Genomic DNA, 7,522 nt, shown 5'->3' with positions numbered 1-7,522 from the left:
GTATTTTCATTTCCTTCAGTTAAATGCCTACAAGTGGAATTGCCGGAGCATGCAGCAGTTCTATTTTAACACCAATATTTATAACTTGCTAAAATAGGTCTGTGAGAGACCTTGAGTTCACTATGGTACTTAAAGGAGAAAGGATACAGAAAGTAGACAAAAAGACAGCAGTGTCATGGAAGATGGGATTATTTAACTTTACTGATTTTTAAAATATTAAGCTGGAGAGTGTAAAATGTGAGTAACTTGTTACTTCTTTTTTTTTTTTTTGAGGAAGATTAGCCCTGAGCTAACACCTGTTGCCAATCACCCCCTTTTTGCTGAGGAAGACTGGCCCTGAGCTAACATCCGTGCCCATCTTTCTCTACTTTATACGTGGGATGCCTACCACAGCATGGCGTGACAAGCAGTGCTTTGTCTGGAGGTGGAGCGAAACCATAAGGGTGGGGTGTAGCCCAGGACTGGAACAGTGGGGGGCCATTCCACCTGCAGCTGAAGAAGGAGAGAGCAGTTACCCCCAGACCCAGAGAGTCTGGGCCTCTGGAGGAGGCTGCCGGGCAGGAGTTGGGACCGTGGTCAAGGGGTGCCGACAGCCTGTGGTGACCCTTCAGGAAGACAGCAAAGGAAGTAACTACCCCGCTCCCCCTCCGGTGTCCTCGTGATGCTCCCATTGGCCAGACCGCAGAAGCCAGACAGGAGGAAGTTCTTTGATGCTGCCCACCAGGGCGTCCTCCTGGCCCAGGGCAGGGGCAGAAGGGTGGAGGGGAATCTGCAGGGCCAACAACACAGCGCCGATGTGAGTCAGTAGGACACATTCGCAAAGATGGTTTAAACTCCTTAGAGGAATTTAAATACATGTGCAATAAAAATGTCAACTCAAATGTTTAAGAGCATTGATTTTCAAGGTTTTGTTTTATGTGTAATATGTATGTATGTATTTTACATATACGTGTGTGTCTATATCTGTATATCTATATGTTCCTTTTTAAGGGAATATTGTCTACATACCAGGGTGATGTCTTTTGTTGTCAGGCTCTAAATGAATCACCAGACTCTTTTTATGAGGAAGTAAGTAAAAATTCCAGACTGTAAAGAACTAAGTATCAGTTGGAACTGTTTTTCTATTCAAGCTAACGTTAAGTAATGTTTAGATCTTTCCTGCACTGTTTTTTAGCTCTTCTTGAATTGTTTTCTACGTCAAAGCAGAACTGGAGGGTCTCGGCCGCACACCCTCTCGTCTCAGGAGGGCAGGAAGGCGACAAAGGTGGGGCAGCCACATGGAAGAAGATGCTTAGGAGAGAAGCTGACATGGGGACGTGGGGTGAGTGTATGAGCTCAGCCCAGTGCGGCGCCAGAGGTGGGGGGAGGGGGAGGAGCCTGCAAACTGATGGCACTGCTGGGCACTGGGGCACGATGGTGGGAGACCTGCTCTGGGCTTTTTGGGCACCTAAACCAATGAACACCCTTTTCACTTAAGAGTCTGTCACTTGCAACCAAAAGAGCCCTAACAGCCTCTCTCCATCTTTCAGCTCTGCTTTCTCCCGCACTGCTCCCACTTTCCTCTCTGCTCCCAGGACCCTCAGGGTCAATTGTCCAAGCCCCAAATGCAGCAGAACATCAGAGCCTCTCTCCGCATGGCCAGCAAATGGCCTGAAACTGGGCTTGAGTTGGGTGCCCTTTCCTAATGGGGCAAGGGACTAGAAATCGCTGGGTCATGTCCCTTCCCTGTACCTTCGGGGGCAAGGACAGGTGGGGGAGTTGACCCACTTAAATCTCATGGGCCTTGTGGGCCTGCAAGGACTTGGACTTCTGCTCTGCATGAGATGAGACTGGTGAAGTCAAAGTGAGTCAGGACCAGTGCCGGGTGTGGGACTCAGGCCTCCTGGCCCCCAGCCACACCCTCTCCACTCCACTGTCCTGTCCCTCTACTTCCTGGAAAACTTTCTTGCCATTTTGGGTTATTTCGGCCCACCCTAAGTGTGATTCTGCAGGTTTTTGAAAATGTGCCTCTGCCAGGCCTGGGGTCTAACCTCTAACCTCCTGCACCGCCATGGGGCCGGGAGACATGAGCCTCCCTGGGCCTGCCCACCTCGCTGCAGAGAAGGGACACAACACCTCCCGCAGGGCTCAGCGGCAACAGGGTGGGGCTTTTGGATGGTGGGTACAGGGGGCCTTGGAAACCCCTGGAGCAGAGCTCACCGTCATCACAGCCACCGTTTATGGGGGATCACGATGTGCCAGGCACTATGCCAGATGCACCATCAATTCTCTCTAAGCCTCACAACATTGTTACCCCATTTTACAGGTGAGGGAGGTAAAGCCCAATGAAGCAGTCGCTTGCCCAGTTACACAGCCATGATGTGCAGAGGGGATCAGCCCAGGTCTGTCTGACTCCAGAGGCCATCACTAAAGTCACAGCCCCTCCGTCTCCACGTCCCACCTCAAACGAACCTCTGCTTTCTTGTCAAATATTTTCAAACTTTTTCACCAAGCAGGGTTATGTGATATGCAGCAGATAATAGTATCAGTTTTGTTCTGAACTCCACGCTGTCAACCTATTAAAATACTCCTATAAAAACTAATACTAGGGGGCCAGCCCGGTGGCGTAGTGGTTAAGTTTGAGTGCTCTGCTTCAGTGGCCCGGGGTTCGCAAATTTGGATCCCGGTGCGGACACGGCACCGCTTGGCAAGCCAAGCTGCGGTGGCATCCCACATAAAGTAGAGGAAGATGGGCACAGATGTTAGCTCAGCGACAATCTTCCTCAAGCAAAAACAGGAAGATTGGCAACAGATGTTAGCTCACGGCCGGTCTTCCTCACATGAAAAAACCAAAATGAAAACAAAACTAATTCTGGAAATGTAAATCAAAACCACAATGGTTATTATTTTAAAAAAACATAAAGTAACAAGTGCTAGTGAACCTGTAGAGAAATTAGAAACCTTGTGCAGTCTTGGTGGGAATGTAAAATGGTGCAGCCACTATGGGAAACAATGTGGCAGTTCCTCAAAAAATTAAAAATTTTATTATTCTCCATTCGTTTTTAAAATTTTTTAAAAATGAGGAGGAAAAGAAAAAGTACATGCCACATTTTCTGATCATAATGCAGTAAAAACAGAGAGAGGAAATTAAAAGATATCCAAAAGTGAAGTCAAACCACATGGATAAGCTACACGTTTGACCTTCTAAGTAACTCAGATCAAGGTGGAAATCAAAACCCGGAATGACGCCGGCCCTGACATCAGTTCCCCTACAATGAAGCCAGCATATATGGGGTTAAAACCAAAGCACTTTGCCTGCTTCCTCCCTGGCTTCCTGGCACCAGAATCCATCATGGAGACAAACAACCAAGGACATCCCTTACCTGGTCAGCCAGCTCCCTGCAAACAGCCTCACGAGGCCAAGTGCAGGCTGGCGGGAAAACAAGCAAGGCTACGTGACTCCCTCCCCTACCTAAATCCCCAAATAAAAACCCTTGATTGTAGCTTGTCGGGGAGTTTGGGATTACAGTGTTAGCTGCCTTTTATCCTTGCTCGGAGCTTTGCAATAAAATTCCTACTTTCTTCCACTACACCCAGTGTCAGAGATTGGCTTGCTGTGCAACGGGTGAGCAAACCTACTTCAGGTTCCATATCAGAAATTCAGACTATTTAGAAAGAAATGCAAAAAATGAGATCACTTTCTATTAAAACCTGTGGGCAGCCAAGCCTGGTTGTGGAGGCGTTCGGCTTTTCTGCAGAAGCCCTCGTGTCCAGGTTACAGCTACGTGGGCATCAAGAGGAAAGGCAGAGAGCATCCACTCGGTGGCGAGGATACCGGCTAGGCAGTGTGGACCTGAACCCAGCAATGCGCTACTGGCCTCCCGACACCAGTCTGCTGATCGTGGCGCTGGAAGCAGCCCCCTTGGGGGCCAGCTCTGCAGTGCTCTGGGAATTGCTCCTGGAAGCTCAACCCCGAGCCCAGCCCTGTAGCCCATCCAATAATTTTATAAGCACTGATTCCCCCTAGTAAATCCTTCTCTGCTTAAATTGGCTACAGTGGTTTCTGTTATTCTCCAACGACCCCAAACTGATACGCAACACTGAATGCATTCACCCTACAGAAGGAAGTGAAAAAGTTGTGAGATATTTACCTCCCTCTGCACAAAAAAGGGGCTCATCCTTGATAGTTTGTACAGGCAAATTCCACCAAACTTATTAGAGACGGATAATTTAAACTATATCAGAGCAAAGAAAAATATGTAAAAATTCTTAATTTTACTCAAATGAAACTACTTGGATTCCAGACTATGTGAGAATAGAGGACACAATAAAAGAGGAACAATTTTGCTTATGAATAACACAAACTCTAAGTAATAAAAGACCGTGACAGACACAGACTAACTTTGGGGTTAAAAGCACAGATTCGGGAACAAGACTGTGGAGGTTCAAAACCTGGTTTCACCTGTTGGATTTTGGGTAAGTTGCTCAGCCCCCCATCTCACTTTCTTCCCATGTGAAATGCGGATGAGTATCTCCCTGCCCCATGGAGTTGTTACGAGTTAAAATAAGTCAATAGAAAAAGTGCTTAGGACAGTCCTGGTACATAGTAAATGCTGTTTATGAGCTGATTATCATTAATATCATTCCAGGATGCAATGTAGCAAATTACATCAATAGATTTAAGCAGGAAAATTGTATAATTTTATTGGTAGATGCCAAAGGAGTATTTGATTAAATTCAACATTCATCATAAAACTCTCTGTGATCTAGCAATATAATGAAATTTATTTAATATAATAAGGAATGTGTATCAAAATCAAGAGCTACTTCTAGGCAAAGAGGGTGAAGTGAAGCCCGACGATAGAATCTCTTTCCTGTCCTTCATTCGATGGATATTTACCAAGACCACACTCGGCTCCTGTGCTGAGAATGCAGCAGTGAACAGTCCACTGGGGCCTGGCTCTCCGGAGCTTACATTCTAAATAAGGAAAAAATTCAGAGACTGACAAGTGCTATGCCAAACTTTGAAACAGGATGGTGTGCTGGAGAGTGACCGAGCAGGTAACTCTGCTGAGATCCGAATGAGAAGAATGAGCCAGCCATGAAGCAGGCCAGGAGAAAGGGCATCTCAGGCCCCGGGCACAGCTACTACAACAGCTCTAAGTGGGAGTCAGCTTGGAACGGCCACGGAACAGAGAGGAGGACCAAACAGTAAGTAATAAAGATATGCAGAATTAGATCCAGTCAGAAATGTGCAAAACTTACCAGAAGAATATTATACTTTACTGGAGTCATTGAAAAAACCCTTAACGAAGGAGTATATCATGTTCATGAAAGGGAAGACACACTGTTCAAGATAATATTTCCCCCCAAATAACCTATCAAATCAATGCAATTATAATTTTAAAATTCTATTAGTTGTTTTTAGTTTGTTTGACTTGGAACTTGACAAATGAATTGTAAGATTCATCTGGACAAATAACTGTGTAAGAATAGCCCAGATATGTTGACTAAAAGAATAGTAATGAAAGAGTTGTGGCCTAGCAGACATAAAAATTAAATTATATAACTACAGTAATAAAAAGAATATGGAGCAGGTCTGGTAACAGATCAGTGAAACATGATTGAGAATCCAGAAATAGGCAATGAACATATGGAAATTTAGTATTGTTCTCTATAGGAAAAAGACACATTTAAAATTAGCATAGAAAGGATAAATGGATTATTCAACAAGGATATTGGAACAATTAGCTATCAATTTTTTTAAAAGTAGAGCTTGGTCTCGACCTTATTCCACAGATCAGAGATTCAAGTGTAAAAAATAAGCCGTCAACGTTCTATAAGTAAAGGAAAAGTTTAACAGTTTTACCACTGTTAATTTGTAAAATCTGTAAACTTCTGAATGGTAAAAGACACCATAAATTCTATTAAAAGATCAATGAACAAGCCACAGACTGGGAGAAAATATTTGCAAACCATATATTGACAAAGGACTTGCATCCAAAATGTAATATAGAACTCTCTTATCTCAATAGTGAGAAAACTACCAAAAATATCGCCAGATGTGGACAGTGCTCTGGACGTCCCAAATCACTCCCAGCGGAGAACCACTGAATCGGAGATGAGCAAGATGTGAACAGACACTTCAACGAGAAGATACGGATTGAAAATAAGTGCTCGTGTGAAGACGTTCAATAGGACTGGCTGTGAGGGAAATGCAGAATAAAGCTCCGATAAAATATTACTACATACCTATTGGAACGGCTGAAATAAAAAATAGTGGTAACACCAACTACTTGTGAGAAAGTGGAGCGGTTGGAACTCTCATTCATTGCTGGCGGGAACGTCAATGGTACGAACTCTGCAATACAGTTTAGCAGTTTCTTGCAAAGTTAAACAAACACTCACCACGTGACCCAGCAATTCCACCCCTGCATGATTATCCTGGAGAAATATAAACGTGTGTTCACACAAAAACTTGTACAGGAGATTCATGACGTCTTTATTTGTAACAGCCGAAACCCGGAAAACCCAGATGCCCTGCAGCAGGTGAATGGTCAGACACCGCTGTGGCCCGTCCACACCACGGAACACCACTCAGCAAGAAAAAGGAAGATGCTGCCGATACCCTCAGCACCCTGCCTCCACCTCAAGGGCGTGATGCCGCGTGAAAAGGGCCGGTCTCACAGGGCTGCACACTGCCTGGTTCCATTTATATGACCTTCTCTGTGGGACAATGGTAGTGATGGAGGCTAGATGGGGGGTGCCAGGAGTTACGGTTGGGGGGTGACTATTAAGGGATAGCACAGGGATGGTCTTTGTGGGGTGGGACAGGTCTGCATGCTGACTTGTGAGATTATTCAAATCTGCTCGTGTGGTAAACTCTCCACGAACCACGGACACACGCACACACGAATGCACGTAGAAACTGGTGAAACCCGAACAAGGTTCGTAATTTACTTCACAGGACTGCACCAATGTCAGCTTCCTCGTTTTTACAGTGCGCTATGGTTATGTAAGATATTCAAGGAACCTGGGTGAGGGAGCACGGGAACTCTCCGTACTAGTTTTGCAATTTGTGTGTCTTAAAGTATTTCAAAATATATAAAGTTATAATTTAAAAAAAAAAGGACAAAAGAAAAACCAGGAAACTGCAACATATATATAATAGAAAAAGAGGTACCATTCAAAACATATAGAACTCCTATAAGTCAATATGAACATGGCAAATAACCCAATCAATAAGTGGACAAATACCAGGAAACAGAGAAGAAATGTAAAGCCACATCCCATACTCAATCTCATTAATAATCAAATAAGTTCAGCTTAAGACAGCAGGAAATATTCATTTCCATCCATAAAGGGCTGATGGCTTTATGACGTGGAGAAGGGGCAGGGCCACACTGCTGGTGGGAGTGTAAACTGGCCAACATTCCAACAGGCAGCTCGACAGCACATCTCCAGATTTTAAATATTTACACCGTTTGACCCAGTAATTCTAATTCTAGGAAATACAAAGTTTATAAAAGTTTATAACAGTGAA

The 7,522-nt window shown here is 44.6% G+C and overlaps 1 long non-coding RNA gene across 1 annotated transcript; it reads left to right on the top strand.

Annotated features, from left to right (window-relative positions):
- Positions 1-1,186: 1,186 nt before the first annotated feature.
- On the top strand, positions 1,187-7,098 carry LOC106847475 (uncharacterized). Its single transcript, XR_011504216.1, has 3 exons — positions 1,187-1,321; positions 5,013-5,190; positions 6,015-7,098. It is a non-coding gene; the product is annotated as an uncharacterized lncRNA (long non-coding RNA).
- Positions 7,099-7,522: the final 424 nt, after the last annotated feature.

Source organism: Equus asinus, chromosome 6 (genome assembly GCF_041296235.1).
Source record: "Equus asinus isolate D_3611 breed Donkey chromosome 6, EquAss-T2T_v2, whole genome shotgun sequence".
Taxonomy (NCBI): Eukaryota; Metazoa; Chordata; class Mammalia; order Perissodactyla; family Equidae; genus Equus; species Equus asinus.
This window is presented reverse-complemented; position numbering and strand designations above follow the sequence as displayed.